The 7,894-nt window shown below is 34.9% G+C and overlaps 1 long non-coding RNA gene across 1 annotated transcript; it reads right to left on the bottom strand.

Annotated features, from left to right (window-relative positions):
• Positions 1–251: 251 nt before the first annotated feature.
• On the bottom strand, positions 252–2,134 carry LOC136062608 (uncharacterized). Its single transcript, XR_010624347.1, has 2 exons — positions 1,932–2,134; positions 252–1,329 (listed from the first exon to the last, which is right to left on the bottom strand). It is a non-coding gene; the product is annotated as an uncharacterized LOC136062608 (long non-coding RNA).
• Between the last annotated feature and the right edge of the window lie 5,760 nt (positions 2,135–7,894).

Raw genomic sequence — 7,894 nt, 5'->3', positions numbered from 1 at the left:
AGAATAAACTAATTACTTAGTGCATTAGTACATCTATCATGCCCCAAACCCAAAAGGGTCTAAAGCATGAGAAAAACATCTCAAAAGTACCTATAGATTTTTCCTTTTTGACAATTCAATCCAAATAAATCATATCAAGTATCAACATCAAGAACGGTCATAATACTTCCATTAAATACACTCTCAAAGTAAGTCAAAGATCTATGCAATAATTACAAGAACCATTGACCACAAAAGAAAAAAATGGAGGCTTGAATAAATACAATTACATATCAATAACTTGTCCCATCAGTGGAAATAAAGTCATAACTACTGTAATATACAAAGGAATGAGTCAAGTCTACTCTATGGTTTACATCATCTAAATATCTCTATTATAAAAGTTCAACCTCTATTAGTAGTTAGTCTAACTACTGTTAGCCTCCAAAAAGCTGTCTCAAAATGATTATTGCCTACTCTGAAAAGTTTGTAAAATAATAGAATGAGACAAAGCCCAGTAAATAGCATAATTAATGGGGGGTGGGAGAAATGCAAAATCATGATAATGAGCATTTTACAAACATGCTATAATTTTGTGGATTTCCATTTGAATTCTGCAAAATAAATTTCCTTAATATCATGACAAGAATGATAGATATATTGTAGCACCAAGCTTCCCAAAGTAACTATGAAACTGCATATTAGTCAATGTGAGTCATAAGTATATCCAATACCATTTCAAAACCAAAAATCTCACCCAAGGTCACATGACAAGGTCATCACACAGACGGGGTCGTCACACAGACGAGGTCGTCACCAATATCATGGCACAATGACAAATCCACATCAAAAGCTCATAAGTTAATGTATTTGAAATATATAGTTTACTTCCAAATAGTTTCATAAAATATTTCAATAACCAAATATCCATAATATTCTCAAGGTCCTCAAAACCATTTCTTGGCATAGGTACTTTGCATAAATTTTCCAAATATTACAAGCTAAGATAAAGTATCTTTAGAATTTGCAAATAATGCAATAAATCCATAAAATCCATTCCCAATAATTTTATTAAAGATGCTTATCTTTTCCAAGCTAGCAAATCATGCATTTCCCCATATGCATTACCAAATATGATGCACTTTTCATAAATAGTCATATATAATAGGGCCACAACACAATACTCTTTAAGAAAACATAGTTCCACAAATAATTTTCCAAAACATGTTTGACCCAAAAACAACGTTTATGCAACATGATTATTTTTCCAAAAATCCCATTAAAAAGCTACTTAGCTTGCAATCCGCCAAAAGCCTAATCCTCCAAACTCCAAAGGAGATTAGCTAGTACCTAAACATTACCAAACAACCCTATCATGATAAGCATAAGGATTGACATTGTATCTAGCTATGAATTATAAGTCGCTAGATAAGAAATTAATTAGGCAAGCCTAAGTACTTAACCTCACGAATAATGTATTTCAGTTTCAAAGTTTCTCAACAATTTCATTTACAAGGCTTAGACTCCAATTTATAATCATGTCATTCAAAGCCTCTCCTTTACCATAAGAGATCCTAGCACTTTATGAATTTCTTCCACCATATATGCAAACCATTTTCAAGAGACCCGTGGAACAACATATATAACAATATCTTCCAAGATTAACAATTTAAATCTTTAACTAGCTCCAAATAAACTCAATATATTTATATTTACCATTTATTTCACATTAAAAAGCCAAAACCCCCAAATCTTCACCACTTAGACAACCACCATTGTAAAAACTATAAATCCACTCATCAAATAATTCCATCAACACAAAACCCATATATATAAATGCATGAATTTCATTTCCAAAACTCGTAAATTACATGGGTATCATTATCAAAGCTTAGATAAAGAAAACCTGTAGCAAAAGCTTATAAACCCACCAAAAAGATTATAAATTTTACCTTAAATAAAAGGGATGAAGATGCCTTAGAGATTCCTAAAGAGTTTTCCAGTGATCTTATCATTAAAAAATGGTGGAGATGGTGGGGAAGGAGGTACACCGGTGGGAGGATGACAAACTGTGAGATGAGTGTTTGTATTTTTGTAAGAAAATGAAAAAGAAATCAAGCATGAAGGACCCTTGTTGACCGGCCAAGAGAGTGAGAGTGTGAGATGATATTTGTGTGGTGAGGAAGTGGGTGGGGTAGGTGAGTATGTGTGAAAGTAACTAAAATTCTGACCATAGCTTCTTCTTTTTTCTTTTTTTCTTTTTTGGGCTGGGCCGTTACAACATCTTTCTCTTAATCTTTTTCTTTTTCTATGGAGGGTGGCTAACTTGAATTAAGTCAATTCCCTTACAATTCCTACCCATCTCCATTAAGAACCATCGGGTTCCTAACACATGCAGATCTGAACTCTCACTTTCTTTCTTAGCATTAGATCTAGGGTTTTGATGGATCTTAAGGATACGTAAATACAAACCCTATAACACGTTTTTACACATTCAAAAGGGCAGTGTTTTGTAGTTTTTCCAAACCCTTTTGAAGCTACAACTAGAGACCTTATGCAAACAATAGATCTGGCTATCGAGTAAAGTTGTTGCATCAAATCAACCAAAGTTGATGATCTAAACCTTTGAGTGGAATTTTGAAAGTAACAAACTAGAGCATTTGTGTGCAATAGTTTCACAGTAAAAGAGTATGTGGATTCGGAACTGCATGTTGTCACGAGAGTAAGTACTACATGAGGTAGCAGTAGATTTAGGATTAATTCTATTGTACAAGTTTTCATCATATTAGTGAAATGTTGCCTTGAGGATTTTTTAGGTTAAAATCTCCCCAAGTTTTTTACTTTGAAACCTTAGTTTCAAAAGTTTTTCTGGGTCATCATTCTTAGTGTTCATGTAATTTGTGCTTGTGCGATGTTTTTTTAAATAAAATCTAATTGCATAATTAATCATCTTAATTAATTGGCTAGAGATTTGATTGAATCTGACTCAAATATGGTCTAAAATCCTAATAATAAGTTACAATTAGGATAAACAAGCATGTACTCTATTTACCACTATTGACCATATACTCTATTTATAAACAAGCTTGCAGCCCTCGGAAATAGACACTGCTGCATGAACATATATATCTACCCAAGAGTTACAACCTTATTAAATACTAGGTTATTCTCTACTGAATCAATCTTGCATCTATGAACTAACCAGTGAGGTAGTCAGGAATTTTTTTTTTTTTTTTGGGGGGGGTGTGGGTGGTTATATATAATTTTATTTATTTATTTATTTTTGTGTATGAAATGTAAAATAGTAATATACAATATTTCATAACTCAATTTTTTCCCTTTTATTTGTTGAGATAATTGTTAAAATACATATGTGTTCATTTTAAAGATGATGAATATTTAATTATTGTAATTTATTGACATGTATTTATGGATAGTATTTTATTTAAATGAAAATTATATTTATTTTTAGACTTTCTTAAATATATGTATATTATTAGGTATGGGGGCCAAAAGGATAAGTTTATATAAATATTTTCAAATTATTTAAGATATTTTCAAAAAAAATAAAAAATAAAAAATTTTGGGGAGCCCAGGCCTCCCTTGGTCATCAAGTGGCTCTGCCACCGGAAGTAACACCATTTACCATGTGGGTTATCGTCTGTGTGATGGTATACCATATATACTTTGGTGTGATCATCTATCACAACCACTAATTTGACAGTTTTTGCATTTTTCCCTTATAATTTTTGTGAGAACATGAGGAATTTAAAAAGATAAGTGGCCACTAGTACTTGATGTAATTTCATGTCCGTAGTTCCATCATGAGCTTCCGGTTGCTCTTGTAGTGTTTTGGAAATAAAAGCTTATAGTTGTCATATCCATTTTCCCTGTTACAGCGTTACTATTATTCATAATTTTTTTTTTTTTTTTAAATTGACTTTTGTAGAATAACAAAGCTATCAAAACAATGCTCTCTGGACGACATCTACAAACTCTCTCTTTAAGCTATTGGATTAAAAAGGATTGGGATGCAAGCCAATCAGAAATCAAACAATACATTGGCTATTTTAATTTCTTCTTTGTTCAATCAGATTGTTTTCGCAAGAATAGGAAACAACAACCATATTGTAAATTTTGTTAGATACTGCATAATATTATATGTGAAAAATATTAGTGTAAGTCTGTTGTGATGAGTAGGAATAACTCTAAAAATGTGTATTACCCGCACAAGAAACAATGATATTATTAATAGCATTCGATGGTAAACTGAAATAACAGAAAATAGAACATCATTATTATTGGCTTACAAACTTTTCTAGAATGCTGAAACAACGTTTCAAAAAACCAGTGCCAAAATAAAGAATAGAAGACCCTATTAGGAACGAGAGTATCACAAGCTCGGTCACAATGGACTAACTCTATATGATGAGTTACATAAGGTCTAATGGTAGTCCAGAAAGTAAATCCAAAGACTATAAGACCAACAACAGTTGCAGTGCCTTTCCAAAGATTGGGGAAATAGGTATTTCTCAAGTATCCTATTTTATGGTTGCAGCATTGATCATAGTGATTCTTAAGGTCTTCAGTGAGGTAAGTGTAGCGTGAATTTTCTTCCACAATTTCAAGACCAATTTTGTTTACCATGGTAGCAACTGCTTTATTGCTGCCTATCTCATTAACTATAATATTTTTTTCAACGAGCAAATCCACATCTTCTCTAGTGTTGATAAGATAATCCAATAGCACCATATAATTGCATACGTAAGCTTCCCTTGGATAATGGCATTGCTCCAATGCAATGATGTTTCGGAAAAGGCTTCCAGTTCTATCATTTATCTCGAACCTTGGGATCTTCAACAAAGGTTGCATACGTTCCAAGCAGCCAAAGCATTTCAAGCACGGTAAGCAATTTAAGAGCCATGAGCAAGTGAAGCATGGACATATTTTTGTGGGTAACGACTTCACAATTTCTATGTCAAGTGCACCTCCTTCTTCACCCAATTTGAATATCACTCCTGCCTCAAAACAGTTTTTTTGCAGTACATAGATTATTGATTTTATACAAGCTCCGAAGGTTCATCAATGGAGGAGTGTAAACAGATTGAGAGAGAAAGGAATTGAACAACACGAAACTTGTATGAAATGAATTCAGTGTATTAAGCTTAACATACTCTGCTCTTTATATAGTGAGAACAGAGGCAAGAAAAGGAAAACAGAAATAACTAACTGACTACCCAATACCTGTTGTACACGTGTAATAAACTTGTAACTAACTCTCCTATCTGTAGACTATAAACGGCAGTCGTTTCATGACTACTTATTCTATGCTACAGCTATGCAATTGTAGTTTTACTTCTACATATACAAAACTACAGGTAACAAATACAAAGCTCATACAAAACACTAACACTATACAAATTACAATTACGAAATATCTCAATACTCCCCCTCAAGATGAACCATAGATGTTGATGAGATTCATCTTGGACAAAAGGAAGTAAAATTGTTTGTATCCGAGTGCCTTTGTGAAGCAATCACTAATCTGGTGTCTAGTAGGAACATGAAAGGTTTTGATCACTCCATCTTGAAGTTTACTTTGAATAAAACGACAATCCACCTCTATATGTTTTGTGCGTTCATGAAACACTAGATTTGCAGCAATATAAAGAGCTGCCTTGCTATCACAGTACAATGAGGCAGGCTGAGTGTGATCAAAACCAAAAGTCTTAAGCAATGCCAATAACCAAACAACTTCACTTGTGACAGTAGCCATTGCTCGATACTCTGATTCTGCAGATGATCTGGACACCACTTGTTGCTTCTTGCATTTCTAGGATATAAGAGAGTCACCAAGGAAGACACAGAAGCCTGAGATTGACCTTCTAGTATCTGGACAAGCTACCCAATCAGCATCACAGTAGGCCTTTAATCTCAATTCAAAACTTGCTGATAAGAATAAGCCTTGTCCTGGTGTCTTCTTAAGATACTTAAGTACCTTATAAGTTGCTTGGAGGTGTGGAGTTTTAGGGGAATTCATAAACTGATTCAACTTATGCACTGAGTAGCAAATATCAGGCCTAGTTAGAGTCAAATAAAGCAGCTTGCCAATAAGTCTTCTGTATAATGATGGATAAGGAACATCTTCCCCCATTGAGCTCCTATACTTAGATGATTGATCCATGGGCACATTAGCAGGTTTGCTTGCTAGCATACCAGCATTAGAAAGTAACTCTAAAATGAACTTTCTCTGACATAAGTTGATTCCTTTTTCAGTCCTTGCAACTTCAAGACTCAAGAAATACTTCAAGGTACCAAGATCTTTAAGTTTAAACTTGGTATCTAGAAAAACCTTGAAAGTGTTGACTGCCTCCACATCATTGCTTGCTATTAGGATGTCATCCACATAAACTAACAAGATGAGAATTGAACACTTGCTGACCTTAGTGAAGACAGAATAGTCTGACTTAGATTGGAGAAAACCATGATCAAGAAGAGTGGATGAAAGCTTGGCAAACCACTGTCTACTTGCCTGCTTCAAACCATAAAGTGATTTAGTGAGTTTGCACACCTCCCCCTTGCTGCCAAAACCAAGAGGAGGAACCATATACACTTCCTCATGTAACTCTCCATGCAAAAAAGTATTATTGACATTTAATTGAGACAAGTGCCAACCAAACACAGCAGCCATAGCCAAGAGTGTTCTAACTGTCACAAACTTCACCACAGGAGAGAAAGTCTTACAATAATCAATCCCCTCGGTTTGTGTAAAACCTTTAGCAACCAGTCTAGCCTTGTACCTCTCTATAGACCCATCAGCTTTAAGTTTGATTTTGTAGACCCACTTGCACCCAATTGGCACTTTACAAGGAGGCAGCTTGGTCAAGACCCAAGTTTTATTAGCCTGAAGAGCATCAATCTCAGCCTTCATGGCAGCTTGCCACAATGGATCAGGGAAGGCTTCAGCATAAGAAGTAGGTTCTTTGGTAATGGAAAATGCAACAGAGAAAGCTTTATGGGCAATAGACAACTTAGAATAAGAAAGAGTAGAGGAAATGGGGTAGAGAATACCTGGACTAGCAGTGGAATCATGAGAAGGTATGAGTAGAGCTGAGACCAAATTGCAGTGATGATTAAGAGTGGTGGTGGAAGCCAAGTGACAGTGATAATCATGGAGATATGAGGGAGGTTTATGAGACCTATTGGACCTCCTAACAACAGGTAAATCAATTGAGGGAACAGGAAAACCAGGAATGTCAAGTGGAGCAAAAAGAGCAGGTGAAGAAGGAGCTAAACCAGTATGGACAAGGTCAGGGAATTCATCAGGAGGTACAGCAGTGTCAATATGGTTGAAAGGAAGAGAAAATTCAGCAGAAATAGAAGAAGTGGTTTCTGGAATTGAAGGTTAAGATGGAAAGATATTGTGAGAAGTGGAAGAAAGGAGAGGGACAGGTTTAGGCATCCAATGTTTAAAAGGAAAGATTGATTCTTTGAAGATAACATCTCTAGAGATAAAAACAATTTTGGTGGACAAATCATACAACTTATAACCCTTGGTACCAAAAGGATATCCAAGGAATATGCATGCCTTTGCCCTAGGATCAAACTTGGACCTATTCCTAGTTAAGGTAGAGGCATAACAAAGACAACCAAAGGATCTAAGGTGTTGATATGATGGAGAATGACCTAAAAGTTTCTGATAAGGAGTAAGATTATCTAGAAGAGGGCTAGGAAGTCTATTGATAAGGTATGTGGCTGTAAGAACCCAATCCCCCCAGAATTTCAAAGGTAAGTTGGCATGAAATCTTAAGGCCCTAGCAACATTCAACAAATGCTGATGTTTTCATTCAACAACAGCATTTTGTTGTGGGGTTTCAACACAAGAAAGCTGATGTAGAATGCCATTAGATGCGTA

This window comes from Quercus suber, unplaced genomic scaffold (genome assembly GCF_002906115.3).
Source record: "Quercus suber isolate HL8 unplaced genomic scaffold, Cork oak 2.0 scaffold_431, whole genome shotgun sequence".
Classification (NCBI taxonomy): Eukaryota; Viridiplantae; Streptophyta; class Magnoliopsida; order Fagales; family Fagaceae; genus Quercus; species Quercus suber.
This window is presented reverse-complemented; position numbering and strand designations above follow the sequence as displayed.